The sequence below is a fragment of the Peromyscus leucopus genome, chromosome 12 (genome assembly GCF_004664715.2).
Source record: "Peromyscus leucopus breed LL Stock chromosome 12, UCI_PerLeu_2.1, whole genome shotgun sequence".
Classification (NCBI taxonomy): domain Eukaryota; kingdom Metazoa; phylum Chordata; class Mammalia; order Rodentia; family Cricetidae; genus Peromyscus; species Peromyscus leucopus.
The window spans coordinates 62,015,976-62,039,145 of record NC_051073.1 but is presented as its reverse complement, the minus strand read 5'-3'; the positions used below and the strand labels follow the sequence as shown (position 1 = coordinate 62,039,145).

At 43.8% G+C, this 23,170-nt stretch overlaps 1 protein-coding gene across 1 annotated transcript in view; it reads left to right on the top strand.

Annotated features, from left to right (window-relative positions):
- Muc13 (mucin 13, cell surface associated) overlaps nucleotides 1-23,170 on the top strand; it is a 59,648-nt gene that overhangs the window by 2,393 nt on the left and 34,085 nt on the right. The window lies entirely within an intron of this gene.

Sequence of the window (23,170 nt, the reverse complement as noted above, 5' to 3'; positions counted from 1 at the left end):
TCTCTCTCTCTCTCTCTCTCTCTCTCTCTCTCTCTCCCTCCTCCCTCCATCCCTCCCTTCCCCTCCCTCCCTCCCTCTCCCCCTCTCTCCCCACAAGGCACCTCATGACACTGGAGCTTATCCCTTAAGAGGCTAAATCGCATCATGTGTTCCCACCATGCACCAGGCTCTATGCGAGGTGTTTGGCCTTACCTGTGTTAGTGGGTGATGAGCATTCAGAGAGAGGGCCCGGAATGTAGCTTAGATGGCAGAGTGCTTGCCTAGCAATGTACAAGCCCTGGGTTTGAGCCTCGGCACCCTATAAACTGGGCATAGTGGTATACTCCTGTAACCCCAGCCCTCCGGGGTTGAGGCCAGAGGATCAGGACATCAAGGGTTTCCTGGAGCACATGACAGTTGTCTCAAAAAGGAAACTATTGACTGGTTAGCAGTTGGCAAGAAGAATATTGGTATGTAGCTTGGGCTGCTAGAAGTGAAAGGGAGTGGTCTAGGTGGGTTTTTGACCAGCACAATCAGGCTGAGGTGCCCATTTGAGGGCTTCCTGCTTGACTCTCAAAGCGAGGCCATGGCTCCCACATATTAGATGTGTGAACCTTTTGGAGTTTGGAACACAGTTGAATGTCCGGGGTGCTGAAGGATCTTCCTTATTGGGGAGGTTATTTTTAGAAGCATCTAAGTCGTGTTGAACCAGAACTGTCGTATGATTGGTGCGGTCAAGCTGCCTCGTGGCGTTGGAGGTCAAAGGTGACAGTTACGCTCTGAAAGAGGAAGTCATAAAAGCTGGCCTGTAGGAGAGAGCAGCATTGTTGGAAGGAGACTGGCAGACCACCAAGAGTAAAGTCTTCAAAGATGCTCTCTACTCAAGTGTGAGGTTCCCAAGTGGGCACACTAGGGTTACCCCGGCACATGGCTTGGGGTGCCTCCTTAAGCCACCTTGCCCAGTTGTGAAGTGCCGGGGTCTCTGTAACTGTAGGACTTGGCCTAGCACAGTAAAACGATACAGCAAAGTTGCCCTTGGCTAAAGTGTCCCACAATACACTCAAAACTAGGGGCTTTACCCCTAGTTCTGAATTTATATTGATTTGCCTTTCGAGACCAAAGCGCTTCTTTGGGAAGAACAATGCAAAGTTCTGTGTTTTCGTATTTTATTTAAAATGGCCTGAAATAGCAGAGACATAGTCATCTACCAGTCTGTCTACCTGAATGCTTTTTGTTTTAGAAAAGGACATGCACATCCCTCTTTTCTCTTCCTCCTCTTCCTTCTCCTCCTCTTCCTCCTCCTCCTCCCCTCCCCTCCTCCTCCTCATCCTTTTCATCCTCCTCCTCCTTCTGGAGGGTAGGACCAGGAATGGAACCCAGGCTTGCACACAGGGCAAGTGCTATGCTGTACCGTGGAGCTGCATCACACTGCAGCCCTGTCTTGTCTTCTTCCTATCTGTAGCATTCTAAAGGGCTCACCAGCACGTTGGGAGACAGAAATGGTTTTGTAGTTTGTCGTTGGGGATGCGTGTTCTTTCTGTTCTCAAATCCCAATGGGAGGAAAAAAACAATAGGAACATTGAAGTTAAAATAGTAACTTTAAACTTTTTTTAAAATAACCAGTTAAGATAATAGGAACATTGGAGTATTAAATGCCAATCAGCCCCTTGTACTTAAGTTCTCTTCGAGGTTACCCTCCTTTATGTCTGGTGGGAACTTTAGCCAACAGAATCGCCTGTGCAACCAAAGGGAACCCTTGAGGTCTGAAAAGAGGCAGGTCCTGGACTGCACCTGTCATGTGGGCATTTTCAAAGAGGGCATTGCCAAGGGGCTGCCTGGTAGATTCTGCTATAATTTTAAATGACGGGCTTGATGCCCTTGTTGAGGATGGGGTGAGAATAGGGGTGGGGTGGAATCGGTTTGTCAGGGGAACTGAAGCCACTCACTTAATCTTTGGGCATTACCTAGGCCTGGTCTACGGAGAAAATGACTGTTTCACCACAAGTTGCTGTGAGTTTTGGTGATGTGTGTGTGTGTGTGTGTGTGTGTGTGTGTGTGTGTGTGTGTGTGTGTGGCTGGCCTTGAGGTTCAGTGGAGATGAAGCTGCGATACGAACTCCATTCCCATTGTCCTGGATTTTGTTCTGTACTCCTTGAAACTGACTGTGTGAAACCCATCATGAGAATGTTATTTAAAGTTGTATTATAATGTCGCCTCCACTAATTATTCAGTACTGTAGCAGCAAAGTATTATTTGTAAGAATTCGGTTATTTTTATACTTATATCCACTCTAAGTCTGGCGTTCTAGTCAGCAAAAAAAATGATGCAATAAAGTTAATATCATTCCCATTGGTTTTCTTTTAAAACAAGCAAATGAGTGTGGAAGTTTTTTTTTTTAATCAGCACACCATTTAAATAGCTGAAGTGAATAGTGGACTTCTGAATTAAAAATGGAGTCAGTGAGTTGACTCTCTGTCTTCAGTGCCAGGAAGTGAAGAAACACTGTTGAAAGTGAATGGGTGGATGGATGGATGGATGGATGGATGGATGGATGGATGGATGGGTGGATGGATGGGTGGTGGGTGGATGGATGGGTGGTGGGTGGATGGATGGGTGGTGGGTGGATGGATGGATAGATGGGTTGATGGATGGATGGGTAGGTGGGTGGGTGGATGGATGGATGGATGGATGGATGGATGGATATGTGGGTGGATGGACCTCCCTAAGTGATAAAGGCCTAATTCAGATATTACATTCTCTCTATCTCTAAATTGGAGGGTGTAACTAGGTCAGACACTGGATACTTGCTCCTGACTGTTGCCTATGACCACTCCATGCCAACTCCTCTTGTCTTGGAGATGGGATGGTAAATAGCAAGTTTAAGAATCTGTGGAACTTTAGAATCAGACCATGGGATGTGGCTGCATGACTAGATAAATGTTCACTACTGTATTCATTAGTAGCTTCTGTGGAAGCCTCCCATATACTTTATGGGGAAAAAAACCTGGGTACTTGTGGAGGCCCATAACCACAGCCTGGGGCATGAGGGCATCTTGTCAGCAGGCTCACCCAGGCTGTAGCTCATCGAACACTCCTGATGGCCAGTACTATCTCTCCCTCCGACCCCTCCCTCCACTCAGCCTCTAGGAAACAGTCCCCACTGAGATCTTAACAGGGTCCTGATGTTGGTCCCTTCCTGTTCCTGCTCAGCTCAGCCAGACTTTGGAAACCATAACGATCCCCTCCAATTGTATGCATTTAAGATGTGCATTATGATGTTTGGTATGAATAAGGAAGTGGTTCCTGTACAGGCAAGCACATCAACCTGTCGTCTGCCCTTGGATGTGTTTGTATAGTAACATAAGATCTTTCAGCAAATCTTAAGCCTTTAATACACTATTAACTATAGTATCCATGTATCTTCGTGACTTTTTAACCTTCTTCTCTCTTTTCCCCAACTGCCCCCCATCATTCTCTTTATAGTGACTTTTTTCAGACTCCGTGTGACTGAGGTCAGAACATGGTGGTCTTCCAAAGGTCCATGTGTTGGAAACTTGATCCTCATCATGGCAATTTTGGAAGATGGCAGGACCTTGAGTAGGTGGGATCTGGTAGAAGAGCCTTGGGGCAGTTAGAGATGTGCCCGCAGAGGAGAGATGATGAGTCCTCGGTGTCTCTTTGTCTTCCAGCTTTGTGTTGTGATCTCTTCCTCAGATATACACAGTCTCCTACCATGGTGTGACGTGGCCAGGAGGGCCATCCCCCCAAAGCTGAGTCTCAAGCTAATAATCAGTCAATCTCTCTCTGTCTCTCTGTCTCTTTCTCCCTCCCCCCCCATCACTCTTCCTCTCCCCCTCCCTTTCTCTCTTCATCTTTTTCACTCTTTGAAATATGGGCCAGTGTCAAACCCAGACCTCTCCCACCCCGGTCTCTTGAGCACCGAGATTACAGACTTGGGCCACCACGCCTGATAATCTCTTTTGTGTTCTTCCTCAGATCTTTCATAATAGCAGTGAACACACACACGTATAACGTACGCTAATGCATGCATGTAAGGTCGTGCAATGTTTATCTTTCTGCCTGGCTTGTTTCACTCACTACACTATTCTCCCCAGTTTCACACAACTCAAAATAAAAGACCCCTCTCCCCTATTTTAGTGCTAAATAATATTCATTATACACACACACATTATATATATATACACACACATATATATATATACATATATATATATATGTTTCTTTAGTCATTCATTAGTGGACACTAAGGTTATTTCTACAGCTTGGCTTCTGTGACTACATTTTGATAACTGTTTCAAAGCCCAGATGGGAAGTCTTTGGTCCACATGTCAGGCAGGGGTGCATGTTTAACCCACTCGTGTCTCTGCCCTGCCTGAGCCTCTGTCCCAGGGTCTGATTTGCTGGGAAGGAACCTTCTCCAAGTGTCTTCAGACTCTCGGCCTGAAGACTTCAGCACTCACAGTCATCTGTTTTCCAGCTTAGGGAGCAGAGCCTGGGTGTAGTGGTCAAGTGATCCTCCTGGGCAGAGTCCTCCCATGTTGGTAGGTGAAGGCCATGGCAGCTTTCAGCTCTAATAACAGCATTATGACATCATGCAACCCTCGGCATACCAGGAGTGAATGTCTATGCTGATTTTACTGGCTTTATAAAATCATTCAACTCTATCAGCTGGCATAAGACATTCTTCTATACATCCCTGCTATTTCTTCCCAAATGACCATGGCAGGCCTGAGTCTACCACAGCATCTGAACCTCCACATCCTGGTCGGTAGAATAGGATAATAATTTCTGCCTTAGGAAAGTTGCAAAGATTAAAAGAACTCATATGAAATCATTTTATATAACTATCAAGAAATGATGCATTTTGGTTCTGGTGAACAAGAACCTCCTGTCACCAAAAGAAGGAAGAACATGGAGCACTGGATGTCACTATTCACTGTCCCTGGAGACTTGAGCTTGGCCCCTTCACTTCCATAGCCTGCCCCCCCAAAAAAAAAACTCAATGTCAAGGGACCAATTAGCTCAGAATCATAACTGTGAGGAATTATAATTATAACTGTCAGAATCAAGACTGACAGCAGTATAGTCTTGTCTGATAGTCTATGCTCAATGTCTGACCCACAGCTAGTAAGCAGTTACTAAAGTAAGGATGGGTTAGTGGGTACATGAATCCTAAAAAATACTTTAAAATCAAAGGCCCTGGGCTGGGAATAGTGGCTTGTACCTATAATCTTAGCACACTGGAGGCTGAGGCAGAGATATGACAGCAAGTTCAAGGCCAGCTTAGACTACATCATGTGTCAGAGGACAGACTGAGGTTCCCAGCAAGGCTTTATCTCTGACAGAAACAGAGACGGAGAGACAGATACAGAGGGATACAGAGAGGGAGACTACCAGACATGTCGAACTTGTCGTCTACGGACCACATACATCCCAGGATAGATGTGCATAGGCTCAACACATTTGTAGAGGAAGCAGTGTATTCCAGTGTCCAAAGGTTGTGCACCCTGTAGAGTTGTGGTATAACAATGCAACTGAGTCTCGCCAAGCAATTAAAAAGAACAGACTATTATGAAAGGCAGAGATGCCGCGGCAAGGCTAAGTCTCAGAAGCATTGTGTTAATTAAAAAAGAAAAAGTAAAGAAAAGAAAGCTGGGTGGGCTGGAAACATGGCTTCGCAGTCAAGAACACTCACTGCACTTGGACACGGGTTCTATTCCCAGCATCCACATGACAGCCCACAGCTGCCTGTAACTCCAGTTCTAGGGGATTTGATGCCTTCTTTAGACCGATTTGGGCTCCTGCATGCATGTGGTACACATACATCCACTGACACAAAAATACACAAATTACATTTCTTTAAGCTAAACATAAAAGTTCAACACATTGAGTCCATTTATAGTACATTCTGGAAAAGATAAAACTGTAGACAGTAGAAGAGTGATTGACAGGAGGGTGCCAAGGAAATGGCTTCCTTCCAGTCATGTGGTAGTGTGCCTTTCCCCAGCCACTTGAAGGGACCTGCTTTGACTAAAGACATGTGAATGAAGGTGAAATGTGTCACTTCTGGGAAGATACTTTAAGAATTAGTGTATGGGGCTAGGTGTGGCTTTAATGGCTTTAACCCCAGCACTTGGGAGGCAGAGGCAGGTGGGTCTCTTGAGTTCAAAGTCAGGCTAAACTATATAATAAGTATCATGAGACCACTTAAGAAATTCAGGATTGCTTAATGTCAGAAGCACATTACAAAGCTGACTGGGTTTCAATGAAAACTCACAACAACAACAACAAAATTCAAATTAAAAAGCCAGGCCTGGTAGCATAGGCCTGTAATCCTCTCTACTCAGGAGTCTGAGGCAGGAGGATCACTGTATAGCCAGTCTGGGCTGTACAGTGAATTCAAGGCTGGCTCAGGCAACTTAGTGGAACACTGTTTCAAAATTTAAAGAGTAAAAAAGATCTGGAGATACAGCTTAGTGGTTGTGTACTTGCCTAATACGAGCGAGGCCCTGGGTTCAGCCCCCGCACTAAACCTAGCACTGCAAAGGCAAACCAGAAAGCTGCACTTTATGGTCTGCAGAGCTTTGGGGGCTTTTGAACAAAAATTATTACCTCAGTTTGAAACTCACCAATACTGTTTATTAGCATTAGGGTACTGTGGGAGACCCGCTCCCACTTTTACCCCCAGATACTCTTGAGGAGGGAGAAGTGAGAAATATTTAAATAGAAATATAGAGGGAAGAGAGACACATAGAAACACAAGATAGTTCAGGAGGGCTGGAGGGCCAGGAGGGCCTGGATCCTTATCCACTGGCCCCTTCTGTCTCTTCTAAAGGGCCTTTTAAAGGAATGCCAAGGGGCAGGGCAAAAGGTCTCCCCTCTCTAGATCAAGGCACACTGCACATTTCAAGTGCAGACCCTTCCAAACACCTGGTAACCATGCACGTGGTCAATCCATCCCCTTATGCAGCCCTACTGATTTCACTAGGAAACCTCTATGGGCTCCCACAGGTACCTCCTCTTAATTTTTTAAAGAGCCCCTCAGGCCCCTCAGATAGACTGTGCCTACCTTAGGTTGTTGTCTTCAGTTAGACAAACCTTACCCGTCATGGAGAGATACTTTCCATCAAGTAAATTCTGTCTTAGATTGGAAGCAAGCAAGAAGAACGTTGCCCATCTCTGACTACCAACCTCTGACAGGAGGGGGTACAGAGCTTAACTCAACTCTGACTCGGTCCCTACTAAGCTTGCAAGTAGTTTGAATAACCCAGCGATCCCTAGGCTGCCACACCCCCCAGTAAAGGAGTAGAGGATGACCAAGATAGAATGTTCTTTTTTAAAATGGGTCTTAGCTGTACCAAGCGCTTTTTTAAAATCAATAAACTTGATGCAAACCGCATCCAATAAACTGCATCAAACTTAGATTCCCTTAGCTTCATCAAACCCTCATTCATTAATATAAACATAATTCTAGTATGAACATTACATATTTATAACTAGCATGACTATTTACTATATGTATTTACACTTCTTACAAACTTACATTCAAAAGCAACTATAGAATTACCTTGTAAACTTTAGCAAATATCTAAAACAGATCTTTTAACAGAACTATTTACATTTTCTTCCAATAAGACAGAGTACACGAATTGAGAATCACCACAGTTAAAATTGCAGGTGAACTTAAAACTGCTTTATTTCTGAAGTTCACAATCAGTTTTGACAACATCCTTAAAGTTCCCCTGACAGTTGGAAACCAGAGCCTAATTTGTCAATGGCTCTAGAGCTGTGGTATTCAACTCCCTTGACCCTGGGATTTGGTGAGTGCTGTTTCTAGGGGGTTGTAACACTCAGGGCAATGCCACTCCCCCAAAGTCACCTTTCCCTGGCCCTTCCAGACATTCTAGAACTGGCAGAAATGGGCACAGTGTGGATGATTGCCAGTCAGGGGCTATCCCTTCACCCAACTCATTGCAGCTCCCCTGAGTGCCACAATTCAAACAAACATTGCTAAAACTTCACTCAGTTACAGTAGAACTTTTGGTTCACTCTACGGAAAAGCTTCACCTCAGGGCAAGGGTAAAATTATCAAACTGAGCTGCCATAAAGCTCTTGGAAAAAATCCCTGTGCATCTATTAGGCACTGTCTCAAGGGAGCCTGCATTGATTTGCTGCTAGTCAAAACAAAAGCAGTATGGCTCTGAGGTCTGTTTCCTTTCAGCTTTTACTAAATAGTGACAAAACCTTTCTCCCAAACTCCTCAGCAGTCTGGGGGTCCCCTTAGTCTCCTGCTTTTCCCAGACTGCAGGATGAAACCTCAATATCAGGAACATTGGTTCAACTGCTTTCACTCCAGTTCCTATGGAGGAGCATTATTGGAGCTGACATTCCTCTGTTCCACACTCCTCACCAACCACTCAGGCAGCCATTGAGCTTCATTTTCATCTTGTGAAAAAACACAAACATGTCCTTGGCCCCATATTAAAACAGGATAAGAACCCCTCCATAATCCTGAGCAAGGATCTTTCCATTTCACCTGAGCGAAAGTCACTTGGGTGCCATCATGCCAAAATCTATCTGTGGCAGATTGCTCATGGACATCCACATTAAAAAAAATTCAGAATGAAAAGATTGAGGGTAAATTTCCCCATTCTTTATTTTTTGAAGTTGTATTTTGAGACTGCCATGAGCTCTTTCCACTATGCCTTGTCCTTGAGGATTATAAGCAATGCCTGTTTTATGCTCAATTTTCCACTGGGCACAAAATTGCTGAAATGCTTTACTACTGTATCCAGAACCATTATCAGTTTTAATAATTTTGGTACTTTCATATAGGAAAAACACTTCAGGCAATGTGTAATTACATGTTTTGTAGCTTCCCCAGATTGTGCACTTGCCATTAGAAATCCTGAATAAGTGTCTATTGTTACATGTACATATTTTAACTTGCCAAATTCTACAATATGAGTGACATCCATTTGTTATAAATAATTAGGAAAAAGACCTTGAGGGTTAACCCCTAAGTGAGGGACAGGAAAATATTTTGGACATATCCCACATTGTTTAACTATTTGTTGAGCAGTTTCCTTAGTAAGATTGAATTGCTTTCTTAGACTTTTGCTATTTTGATAAAGAAAAGCATGTGACTGTTGAGCCAGTTCTCCTTGGGATAAGGCGATCATCCATGTTAACTTGTCAGCTGATGCATTACCCTCAGCTAGAGGACCAGGAAGATTGGAATGAGCTCTAATATCACCCACAAGGCATGGTAGCTTTCTTGTGAATAGCATCTTGGATTTGCCAAAGTAACATTCTGATTTGACTGTTGCTAGTCCCAATGCATGGAACAGTTTCTATGACTTGAAGCACTCTATAAATATATCTGTATATAAATTATATATAAATTAATGAACTGTTTACAAAAAACTGAAAAACCATGTTCACTGCCCGAAATTCCACTATCTGTGCAGAAACTGGGGTTGTTTGTACTACATAAATTTTTCCATTGATAATGTAAACAGCCTTCCCATTAGAAGAACTATCAATAAAAACTAGTGTAGCATCTCTCACAGGATTTTTCATCACAACCTTAGGAAATACAAATGAATGCATTTGAGCGAATTGTAACAATTGATCAGCTGGGAACTGATTATCAATTTGACACCAAAACCAAGAAAAGGCAATTGCCCAAGAATCACTATTTTGAAAAAGCCAATCAATTTGCTGTTTCATAAAAGGAATACTAATTACAGTTGGTTCTTTACCAAAATAACATCTAGATTCAATTCTGCTTTTTCTGTACTAAACAAGCTACAGCTTTATAATATAGATGTAATGCCTTATTTGGTGAAACAGAAAGATGTAACCATAAAAGAGGATTATTTTGCCATAGTACTGCTGTGGGAGTATGTCTAGTGGGTAAAATATATGCATGCCAAAGGAGATCATATTTAATGTAATGTACTTGTGATATTGAATAGCATTCTCTACTCGTAAAAGAACCTTGAGTTAACTATCTTGGTGAATTAGGGTCACTATCTTCGTTTCAAAGATCACTTAAAAGTTTCAAATCACTGTTAGGTAGTTTCAAATAAGGTCATAACTATTGAATGTCTCCTCACAGCTTTTGAAAACCATTTAAAATTTTTAACCCATCCTTTTGTATTTCCAACTTTTCAGTCCCAGATACTGAAAAGATGGCTGTCTTTGCACTTTCTCTGGCATAAGAGTAAGACAGTGCTGAAGCTGTTCAAAAGTGTCAAGCAAAATTTCCTCATCTTTATGGACAAGCAAAATATCATCCATGTAGTGAATGATATAAACCTGCTGAAATTGCTCTCTAACTTTTTGGATAGCTTGAGCCACAAATTTCTGACACAGTGTTTGGCTGTTAACCATTCCCTGGGACAAAACCTTGCAATGGAATCTTTTCATGGGCTAAATGCAAATCTTTGACAGTCTTGGGAAGCCAAGGGTTTGGTATAAAAACAATCCTTTAAATCTAAAATAATTTTATAAGTATTTTTTGGTGTAGCAGTAGGTATAGGCAATCCAAGGTGCAAAGCTCCCATTGGCTGTGTAGAATCATTAATTTTTCTTAAGTCCTGTAATAATCTCAATTTCCCTAACTTTTTTTTGATCAGGAAAATAGAATTCTAAGGAGAATTAGAAGGTTTAATATGACCACCATCCAACTGTTCCTGTACTAACTGCTGGACAGCTTGTATTTTTTCTTCTGTTGGGAGCCATTGATCTATCCACACAGGATGGTCAGCTTTCCAAGTTATAGGATCTGCATGGAGTACAGGCTGCTCAATGACCCTTCCTAAAAATATTCTGACCCATCCCTATTAGTTTTTTCTTTAGGGAGTAGAGATGACCTTTATTAACTTTTGGTCAGGAACTTCTTGTTTAGAGATGGCTGTACTGGCACTATGTAAATATACTCCCATACGGTTCATAACATCTTGACCCCACAAATTTACAGGCAAGTGAGGGACAATGAATGTATGGCCGAAAATTTCCTTCATGACCTTCCTCTTCTTTATAGGAGAGTTCATTGTTGCTCTGCTCAGGACACTGAGTTTGACCAATCCCTTGCAACTGTGTAATAGTTTCCATTTTTGGCCACATAGAAGGCCATTGACTAGCAGTTATAATGGAGAAATCTGCACCTGTATCTAAAAGACCCAGAAACTTTTCCCTTTTATAACCAAGGTGAGTTCTGGTTGTTGTGGACCTATGGCTTGTAGCCAATAGGCATCTGACTGAATCCAGCTTCTCCCATCTTATCTCTTCTTACTGGATTTTTTGTTTGTATCTGAGGAAGTAAAATTAACTGTGCAAGTCCCTGACCAATCTTTATTACAGAAATTCCCTTGGGTGAATGAGTCATCACCTTCATTTCTTCCTCATAATCAGGGTCAATTACAAAGATCCCCTGCATGCTGGTGCATGCTGGTGCTGCTTCTTCCCAGTAATAACCCTACAGTGCCTGCTGGCAAAGGTCCATGAACACCCACAGACAGGGCCTGCATCCTCATTTCAGGGGTCGAAACTGCATGGATGGAAGAGCTGAGATCTAATTCAGCATTGCCTAGGGTTGCTCTATAGAGGTCATGGATATATTCCTTTGATGGAAGATTGACAGCTGAGTTACCCCACAGATCTATTTTGTCCAGGCCTGGGGCTGGCCTCTTCATCCATTTCCCTGAAATGGATTCTCCTGGGTATCCGTCCTTGATAGATATTTATTAGTCCAGTGTCTCCCTCTTTTGCATCTCAGGTATAACCCAGGTTCTCTATTTGCCCTTAGGCCATTTCTCCTGTCAGGACACCTCTTAATATGGTGTCCCATCTGTCCACACCCAAAGTAACTTTCTGGGGGTCTGGCAGCTCTCCCTTGTCTGGAATCAGGATGTCTTTGTTGGTACAGAACATTCTTGACTGTTTTTCCTTGTAATGCTGCAGACATGACTATCCTGTGATTGTACAATGGCCCTATATCTGAACAAAGTTGGATATAGTCAGAGATATTTCCTTTCTTTCTAAAAGGGCGTATTGCAGCCTGGCATGCTGCATTGGCATTCTCATAAGCGAGCTGTTTTATAAGCAAAAGTCCAGCTTCTGAATCTCCAATTAACCTGTCTGCTGTTTGCACTAGTCTGGAAACAAAACCCTGAAACAATTTATGAGACCCCTGCCTTATCTTAGACAAATCCTCAGTCTGTCTTCCAGATGATAGAAACTTATTCCAGGCTCTTTGGGCAGCTGCATTAACCTGAGCATACACTGCCACATCAAAATTTAACTGTTGACCTGTCTCTCGATAAAGGCCTTCTCTAGCAAGCATATCAAAAGTCATTGGGAATCTGCTGGACCGGATTTATTGCAGCTGTGACCTGACATTGCTCCACAAATTCACTTTTCCCACAGCAGATAGTCTCCACCTGACAGACAGAGCATCTAACGAAAGGCTTTCTAACAGTGCTGTTGTGAAAGGAACAGTCAGGCCATATTGATTACATGCTGTTTTTAACCCCTTAAGCTGTTTAAAAGGAATTGGAACATGCACTCTCATGATATTACCCTGGCCATCCTGCTGTTCTATGACAGGAAACATTTGGAAGCCTGGTACTTCCTCTCCCCTGCTAGCCACCTCCCAAATGCTGGCTTGAAGAGGAGACACAGCATTAACAGAGAGGGTTTGCATTGCTCCAGGGGATTTTTGTGCTAGGGCAATTAGAGGTGGCTTTTCCATTCTGATAGATGACACCCCCCCCCCAAGATGAGTCTAATCCTGCCCCTGTGGAAGGAAGATGAGTACCCTTCTGAAAGGGAGAGACCTGAAGAGCCTCCATTACTGTCTTTTCAATCCCTACAGTTTCTCCCTTGTCTCATCCCAAGACTTCTGTTCCTTAAACTCAGCTTCATGGCCAAGAGGAAACGGACCCTGTTTGAGCAGTGTTGTAAAAGTATTCTCAAACACTGCTGGCAGAGTGGAGGGTTTTGTCTCTCTCACATCCACCTCAGGGAAAATTCTCCCCTGCTTCTCAGGGCCTAGATCTAAATTGTCCCAAATCCTCGCCCACAGGCCAAAAGCTTCCATGGGAATCTTATCTGGCCCGTATTCTTCATAATGTTTTTGCATTTTGACCCCAACTCTCCCCCAGGAGTCTGTGTTTAGAGTCGCATAGTCAGCAAACCAAGGACACAGTTCCTCTAAGAACTCCAAGAGCCTCTGTACTTAACCCCTCTATTTTTTCAATCTTTCTCCAAGTGGATCTTCAAAAATGTGCTTACTATTTTCATGCCCCATTTTAACACTGAGGAATTTCTGCTCTTACTCTAAACCTCTTCTTACCCAATATTTCTATATTCTACCTTACTCTCAAGTTTTTTCTTTAATTTTTATAGATAGAAATTAACAGAGAGAGAGAGAGAGAGAGAGAGAGAGAGAGAGAGAGAGAGACTGCAGACTCACTTTTCAGCTTCGGCATTCCACCCACCTAACTTGCACTCCCCAAAAATAGAATACCCTTGCCTGATTTTTTCAACATAACCGCACATGCCCAAACTTCCCACGAGGCCTTTTCCCAAGCATACATCCTGACCTACTTTCTGCCTATGTGTGATCAAGTACATCCTGTGAGGTTAGAGCGACCAAGCTTGTTTACAGAAGTGAAAACACATGGCTTGTTATCTTACATGAACAACAGCCTCCAGCATTCCAGGAAGTTACCCGTCTTTGGGCAAAAGTGGGGCTTAGCCGGGCGGTGGTGGCGCACGCCTTTAATCCCAGCACTCGGGAGGCAGAGCCAGGCGGATCTCTGTGAGTTCGAGGCCAGCCTGGTCTACAGAGCGAGATCCAGGACAGGCTCCAAAGCTACACAGAGAAACCCTGTCTCAAAAAACAAAACAAAACAAAAAAACAAAAACAAAAACAAATAAAAAAAAGTCAGGGCTCACAGGTCAGAGGCATTTGTGTTTTAGAGCTCTCTTAAGCTCAATAATTTAAACTTAAAACATAACTTCAGCCCTCACACCCGGTGTGTCATGGAAGAGTTGATACTACCTAGTTCAGAGGTAAATTGAAGGATGAAGATGTCCTGCAGAGGCAGGGGGAACTTTGTGAGTTTGAGCCAGCCTGGTCTATATAGAGAAACAATGTCTCAAACACACACACACACACACACACACACACACACACACACACACACACACAAAAAAAAAAAAAAAAAAAAAAAAAAAAAAAAAAAACAATAATTAAAGAGGATCTAAATGATAAAGGACAGAATGCATTTGACAAGGCTCTGAATCTGGGATGAAGCAAATGCTGGAAAAATGTGTATTGGGCTTCATGGTAGATGTGCTCAAAGTAGCTGTCTCTTAGAACAGTAAGGTCCAGGATGTGGATCCTTCTGATGTTCACTTCTGCTTAGGTCACAGCTGTGCAAACCCCACGTGTTGTGACTCTGATACCATGACCGTCCTCAGTAAAGTAGGAGTTTGCCCTGGATGATACACCACCCTTTCGTAATCCGCACAGAGCTCAGTCTATATTTAGCCTGGTGATAAGAAGGTTAACCAGGAAACAATGTCCTTCCTCTCTCTTCATGTGCTCATTTTCAGTGTAGAGTATCTTGTCCCTCACGCTGTGATTGGTCGGTTCGTATCTTTTCCTTGGCGTTCCTTTCTAATTCCTCAGGACCTCCTGCAGTCTTTGTAACCCTTGTAACACATCACCACCCCCACCCCATTCCCACACCCCTCCCACACACCCCATGAGCAGCTCTCACTCTTCCATAGACTCCATAGAAGCCATCTAGCCCTACATTTGCAGTCCTGCCTGAGCAAGGGAGCTGAATCAGCCGAAGTTATCATGAGGCAGAGGGCAAATACATAAAACTGGCGAGGCATTTTTTTTCAAAAAGCAAACTTTGTGCTCAGTTTCAATGCTATCTTGTTGTAAGGAGATAATTTCCCTTTTGTTTGTTTGGTTATAGAAGTGCCTGCATTTTGTGAATTGTTTCTGTCCCTGGGTTTTCCATGATGGGAAAAGAGAGTCAACTCCTACAAAGTGTCCTCTGAGTCATGGCTTGCGTACCCCTCCACACACAAAATAAACAAATAAATGTAACAAAGGAGACATGTTTTACGTATATAGATGCTCTATATGTATTTACTAAATGAAGACATTGTGGGATTCACACTGTGGGATAGAAATAGCAGCAATGGGCCGGGCGATGGTGGCGCATGCCTTTAATCCCAGCACTCGGGAGGCAGAGCCAGGTGGATCTCTGTGAGTTCGAGGCCAGCCTGGACTACCAAGTGAGTCCCAGGAGAGGCGCAAAGCTACACAGAGAAACCCTGTCTCGAAAAAAACAAAAAAAAAAAAAAGAAAGAAAAGAAAAGAAATAGCAGCAATGGGTCCTGGCTTCTGTGCACGTCACAGTTACGTTTTAAGTCTTAATTACTGGGCCTGAGAGATCCATGAAACAAAAATGCCTGCGATCTGCAAGTCTCCTGCCCAAGGACAGATAGCTCCTGAAATGCTGGAGGCTGTTGTTTATGGGAGACAACAAGCCACAAGCTTGTATTCCCCTACACAAGTTTGTTTGACCCATCTGCACCGGATGTGCTTGGTCACATGTGGGCGGGAGGTACGTGGGCAGGAAGTACACTAGGATGTATGCTTGCCTCTGATTGGACCTCATGGGAAATGGGATGAATTATGGAGTTTGCCTTTTTAAGCCCTACAAACCATGACTCTGGGAAACCAGAGATGGACCTGGCCCGAGAGTCCATCAACCTGGCCAGTATTTAATTAAAGCTTGCTTCAAATTTGACTTTAAACTGTGGTAGTGGTCTTATTCTCGACCAGTGGGATTACGATTCTACGTACTGTCAGTCTTTTTTAAATCACATTCCTGACAACCTTCTAAGCTACCAAACAAGTAGCGAGTCACATTAGAAAGACAGGAAAACACTAGCAATGTAGATAGAGTGCTTGCCTAGGTTTAATTCCCAACACACACACACACACACACACACACACACACACACACACACACACACACACACACAATGCTGCATCAGTAATATTGATACAATAAAGGTTTGTTCATATCTGAAGCTTAACCGGATGGCTCCTTGGATGCAGCGTTCAGAGAGAGTGTATTAACAGTCCGTCTCTCTCTTTCTCTACAACACATCTCACTCCTTTATTTGGAAGAGCAATGGGAAGTGGCGTATGACATGCCCCTGGATGAACACACATGGCTGGCTTCTGCTTGCTAATATATTCTCAAGCCTGGTATGGTGGTACGTGCCTGTAGTCCTAGCCCTTGAGAAGCCAAGGCAGGAAGATCATGTGTTCAAGTTGAGCCCAGGCTCCTTGCAGAGATGTCTCAAAAGAATAAGACGAAACAGCAACAGTAACCAATTATTGTTAGATGTCCTGTGAATATGTCTGCAAGTTGATACTTCCGTGTCTTAGTCTATTAATAGAACAATGTGTTGTTTGCCTCACAGCAAGGTTCAGGGTCCAGGCCTTCCTGCCCCTATGGGCAACTTCCCCTTGCTTGTGTGAACAAAGGGATGTGACAATCCAAAGGTAATAAAGCATGGTAGGAGTCGGTTGATTCATGGAAGCTAAAGCTGGGAAGTGACATCTATATCACTCGGCCCCCACCCCATTTTACCGATAAGGAAACTGGACATCAGAGAGGAGGGCCGGTTTCCCAAGGTTATATAGCTGTGGGGGATTTTAAGAAGACCCAAGGTCTAAATATCCTGTGTATTACACTTTCCAGGGCATGTGTCATTTCTGAAAATATGTGCCAGAAGAGCATGAGAGTTTCAGCGTTCAGGAGGAAGGCTGACCAGCCAGCTCAGCATGGCTGAGAGATGAGGCCCAACTCTGTAAGGGAGGCAGAAGTCCCTCCTGATTCTTGAGAAAGCCCAGTTGGAGACTAGACAAATGTCTGGATGAAATAGAAATGGTGTGGTGTGGTGTGGTGTGGTGTGGTGTGGTGTGGTGTGGTGTGGAAAGCACAACCCTTGAAACCTGTGGTTAGTGCCAGCTTTGTCAAACTTCATGTTACTTAAATCTCCATGACCCATTTTTTTTTTTTTTTGGCTATAAAAGAAGCCTGCTGTGGAACCGACTTCGCAGAGTTGATTGATACAATACACATCATGATATTCACCCCAGCACTGGAAAAACACTCTGGAAGATGGTTTGGGACCTCGATTGGAAGCCAGTTGTTTAGTTCATTCTAGAAGGTACGGTGACCACTCGCTCCTCTGCCAGTCTTGAAGATGCTTTTGAGCAGGGGTAGGCTCACACTTGAGGGTGAGGATCTCTCTCCATTAGGCCCATAGCCTAGTAGATCAAGGATTGAGAAGCGATGCCCCAGGGGTTAGTCAGCAGCTGTCTGTTCTTGCAGGGTTCACAAACTAAGGTTTATTATTATGTTTTAAATAGATAAATAAATGGAGCCATGTTCTATAAGACATGAAAAAACGGTATAGAAGCTAACTTTTCCTCTCTATAAGTGACATTAAGTTGGGACACAGCCATGGGTTTGCTTGTGTGTGGTTTATGGTTCCTTTTGTACTCTACGCTAGCTAGCATCCTACACTTGTTACAGGCTGTATATGATGCTCTGATCACTTTGCCCTGCTACTTGACACACTATACATTGAGCAGTTATAACACATCATAAATGCCCTGTAATGGGTATAACTATGACACACCATTCTCTCTCTCTCTCTTTTTTTTTAAGCTACCAATATAGTACATCATGTCAAAGCAAGAAGAAAAATAAATTTCAAATGTTTCACTTTTAAATCACAGGACAGATTATTTTGGGATGAGGGGTATATGTGGGGAGAAGATGTTACTCTATAGCCCTGCCTGGCTTAGAATTTACCATTGTAAACCAGGCTGGCCTCGAACTCACAGAGCTCTGCTTGTCTCTGCCTCCCGCGTGCTGAGATTAAAGGTGTGCGCCACCATACCTAGCTGAATTATTCCATTAAGCGAGGCAGCAAAGTATTGTGTGTAGGGGTGAGCTAGAAAAATAGATTGCATTAATTCTGACATATCACAATACTCAAAACTCACAAGAAAACAACTGTCAGGGGAAAAAAGTACAGTTGAAACAGACTACCTCATCACAGTAGAATTCCTTCAAAAATTTAAATTAATTTAAAGCAAGTTTCCAAGATGCTCGCTCTCAGCCCAGGAAGGAGGGCCATGTCGGGACATGTCAATTAAATTATACTTGATTGAAGCGGCCAGAAAAAATGTATGCAGAGGAAAGAGATTTGTTCAGAACTTGCCTCCCTTGTTAGGGGGAAATGGCTCCTGAAGGAGCTGGAGGCTTTAGGAACAGTGTCAGCAATAAATTTTAGCACAAGACAGTGATTTTGAAGAGTTTTCTTTGAGTCTAGACAAGTTGACAATAAACACAATTCATAACGACAAGGCAAAATAGCGCGTACATGCAGATTTTATACTATGTCAAGGCACTTGATCAATTAACTTTTATGGTTCACAAGTGATGTGAAGGAGCTCTCTAAGTATCCTGTGCAGCCAAAAGTTAAACAGAACAGCAAATTTTCCTCCTCATATACACTTGTGTTTGTTGGATTTTATTAAGCTACAATTCCTACCGCTGTTTTTGGGCCTTGCTGAAAATGCGAATAATTAGTTTTCATTTCTGTTTCCAAGTCCATTTGTGTGCTCACCGGGGGGTTGAGCCCAGGAGGCTGCCTCTAAGCAGCAGCTGCCTCAAGACGGTCTTCTCCGAAATTAGCTTTTTTTTCTCTCTTCTTTATTTTTCCTTTCTTTCCTTCCTTCCTTCCTCTCTCCTCCTTCCTTTCCTCTCCTCCCATTCCTCTTCTTCTTCTATGTCTTTATTGAGATATAATTCTAACTCAGTCACTGAGGCTCACTGCATCGCCACGATCGATTTAGACCACGTGCATCATTCCAACAAGAAGCCTGTGCTTCTGATCTACCTCCTCCCACCCTAGGCACCTGCTGGCCTGTGTTTTAACGCTAAACCTTTGTCTATTCTGGACATTTATCATAAATAAAATACTACTGTAGGTGTTGTGAGATAGCCACCAGAGGAGACCACTTGGGAGTTTAAGCCAATAGAAAGTCTTTATTAGCCAGCCAGTGACTGTGATGGGTGTTCAGGATCCTGGTGTAGCATTAAGCCTTTCTCGGGGTGAACTTTTAAGCACGGTGATCCATATTTTGGGTTGACATACTTCAGTTAACAAGAATAGTTAGCCAGAGCCGGGTGGTGGTGGCGCACGCCTTTAATCCCAGCACTCGGGAGGCAGAGGCAGGCGGATCTCTGTGAGTTCGAGGCCAGCCTGGTCTACCAAGTGAGTTCCAGGAAAGGCGCAAAGCTACACAAAGAAACCCTGTCTCGAAAAACCAAAAAAAAAAAAAAAAAAAAAAAAAAGAATAGTTAGCCAGAAAGCAGAACTACAGAAGCTAAAAAGCAAGGTTAGTACATTTAGAGACTTTCCTGGAACTATGGACTTTGATGGATGAGGTCTTTGTTTTCGTTGTGGCAGGTAGTGCTGTCTACAGTCTGAATGGCACTTCCATCATGGGGTCAGTTGTGCTAAAGTCCAGGGACCTACTAAGGTCTGGGGCCCTGTTGTCTGACCTTTCTCCATTAGCTGTTATTTTCAAGTTTATTAGTGTCGTGTTCTGTTTCTTTTCTGTGGCTATGATGAAAGAGTCTGACCAAACCAGGCATGATGGGCACATACCTTTAATCCCAGTGCTTGAGGTAGTGAGTTCCAGGACAGCTAGTGCTGTACAATGAGACCTTATCTCAAAACTAAACAGAAATAAAATCAACCCATTCCAACCAAAAGTAGCTTAGGGGAGGAAAATATTTGTTTGATGTACATTTCTAAGTTACAGCCTGTCATCCAGGGATGCCAGGGCAGGAACTCACACAGTCTTGGTGTAGAAGCCACGGAGGACTACTGTTTCCTAGCTCCCTTGAAGGTTCATGCTTAACTGGCTTTCTTTCCCTAAAAGATTTTATTTTCACTTACACATGTGTGTGTGCAGATATGTACTTCCTGTGAGCTGCCTGATGTGGATGCTAGGAACTGAACCTGGGTCCTCTGGAAGAGCAGCCAGTGCTCCTAGCCACTGAGTCATTGCTCTGGCCCTTAGCTAGCTTTCTTACATGACCCAGGACCATCTTCCTAGGGATAGCACTTCCCACAGTGGGCTCTGCCCTTCCTCCTGCATCAAATAATTATCAAGATAGCCCCCCCACACACCCACACCATAGACATCACCACAGGCCAATCCGAGCTGGGCAATTCCTCAGTCTAGGCTTTCCTCTCAGATGACCCAACTGTATCAATTTGGCAGTGAACATTAGTCATAGTTATCAGCATCTCATTCCTTTTCATGGACCAATAATAACCTTCATAGGGATAAACCGTGCTTTGTTTATTAGCTAATCGGTGCACTTTCAGGGTTTGGTTTCTGTGGTAGGTGAGGACTGAGGCATTGGGCTGATCTGCATTTGTGCTATCATGAATGATGCCTCCATGAGTATTCATGCGTGAGTTTCTGAGTGGACATACTTTCATTTCCTCCAACATCTAACTAGAAAAGGAGATGCAGGGTCCAAAAGCAATTCTCCATCTGCTTCTGCCTTTCTGGGGAGCCGCCATCTTGATTCCTAGGTTTGGCTGCACATGCTCCCTTCTCATTGGCTGTAAGTGAGAGTTCTCATTCTTCCACGCTTACCATTCGTCCAAAGGGGTCAGGACCCACAAGTTGAGAACCACTGCCTTTCACACTTAGAGTCTGACTCCTAATGTCCCCCTGGTTTGTCACCCCAAAAGGTCAGTGTCAGAAAGGGAAAATATGCGGCCTAACTGGATAGTGAGTTGGTCTCCTCTTAACCATTCAGTTAGAGCCCTACGCAGCAGACAAGGCCCAGTAACTGCTCTTAACTGCTGTACCAGGACCCATTTCCCCCAGGGGGAGTTCTGAGACTTCACCGGCTGTGTTTCTGTCCACAGTGTCTACCCTCCATTCAAACTTTGATATTAGGGGCGTGGCTCAGTGGTTCAGTGGCCTACAACCACTGGTAACTCCAGTTCCAGGCATCTGACACCCTTTTCTGAACTCCTGGGGCACATGTGATGTGCATCCATCTATACATGCAGGCAAAATACCCATGCACATAAATAAAATAAATAATTCTAAAAGAAATGTTTATACCAGTTCTCATCTGGCAAATACTTTACGCCACCCCACCCTCCAGCCTCGGCGTCCTCATTTCCTGGCACAACACATGGTGGTACTGAGACCAGAATATTTGAACCCCGCAAAAGCTGGTCAGTTGTGTGAGGTGTATTGCCTGTGCCCGCTCTGCAGACAGCATGCTTAATGACCGCTGTGGAGTGTCCCACGGTGATGTTTTCCTGATTAGGGGCAGACATACTATCGCAGGAACGCTGCCTTTTGTTCCTTGCTGTGTCCCCCAAGCCCAAGAGTGTCTCCCACCCTTAGGTGCTGGAAGGATTTTGTAAGGAGAGAAAGAGTCTAAACCCAGCCCTGGCTGGTGTGAAAATTTTTGCCCTGGAATTACTGGGCCAAGTAATATGTCTTGTTTTTTGTTTGTTTGTGTATGTGTGTGTGTGTGTGTGTGTGTGTGTGTGTGTGTATGTATTTTGGAGTGTGCATGTACATGTATAGCACATGTGTGGAGGTCAGAGGACAACCTCAGGTGTTGAGACTCAGGTACCTTCCCCTTTTTTGTTTGAGACAGGGTCTCCCATTGACCTGGAACGACTTCATCAAGTAGGTAGGCTAGCTGGCCAGCAAGCGTCTAAGAATCACTTTTCAGCTGTGCACAGTACCCACCTCCCTGCTCAGCTGTGTGTAACAAACACGCTGAGTTGCTGGCATGGGGTGGGGTGGGAAGGTGGACCCTGCAGCGTCTCCATCCAAGAGACTAGACCACCCAACCCCCACCTTTCTGTGTGTCCTTCTGTTTGTCCTTTCTTCATTCCCTCACAAAATTGCTTTAGTTTTATTTGTCAGAGTTTTGTCCCTTCTGTTTAAAAAATGTTTTTATTAGATTTTATTTATTTATTTATTTATTTATCTATCTATTTATTTGTGTGTGTGTGTGTGTGTGTGTGTGTGTGTGTGTGTGTGTGTGTGTGTACCCGTGTGTGGATGTGTGCATGCTCTGGTGCGTGTGTGTAGAGGTCAGAGAACACCTGTGGGAGTCCATTCTCTTCCACTCTGTGGACCTGGGGATCGAACTTATGCAGTCAGGGTTTGCAGCAGTCCCCTTTCCTGCTGAGCCACCTTGCCAGCCCCAACGGTTAACTCAAATCACCCACAAAGAAAGAGGTTCCCAAGAAAGTTAAATCGAAGACTTCCATTTGGAAGAGACTTTTCATAGATGACTTGGAATAACAATCTAAAAGTTAAGGATTAGTGGAGTGCTGGAGAGATGGCTCAGTGGTTAAGAGCACTGGCTGCTGTTCCAGAGGTCCTGGGTTCAATTCCCAGCACCCACATGGCAGCTCACAGCCATCTATAACTAGCCCCCATGGGATCCAATGCCTTCTTCTGGTGTGCAAATATACATACAGACAAAATACCCATGTACATTTAAAAAAAAAAAAAGATGAGTGGGACAGTTGTCCTTTGAGTTCAAGTTTTGAGTGTCTTTTTATGTCTCATTTTGTCATCCCAGGACACACGGCTGCAGGTAGTCGTGAGCTGGGTCGTAAGCATGGAAACGCGTGGGAGAGGAGAGTCAAGTTCAGCTCAGCCCTTGGGCAGCTGCCTCTTTTACTGGTGTGAGGGGACATTTTTCTCTGGTGGTTTCCCTGTGGGATAGAAGGCCTCATCCCTGCCGCCCTCCCTACAAAGTGCCCTGGATCAGAGCTTCCCAACTTCAGGAAACTGTGTTCTACCATTGGGATTCTTTATTTGGTTTTAGGGTTTTTGTTTTAATTTTTTAATTTTTATTCTACGTGCATTGGTGTTTCACCTGCATGCATATCCGATCACTTAGAACTGGATTACAGACAGTTGTGAGCTGCCATGTGGGTGCCAGGAATTGAAACCAGGACCTCTGGA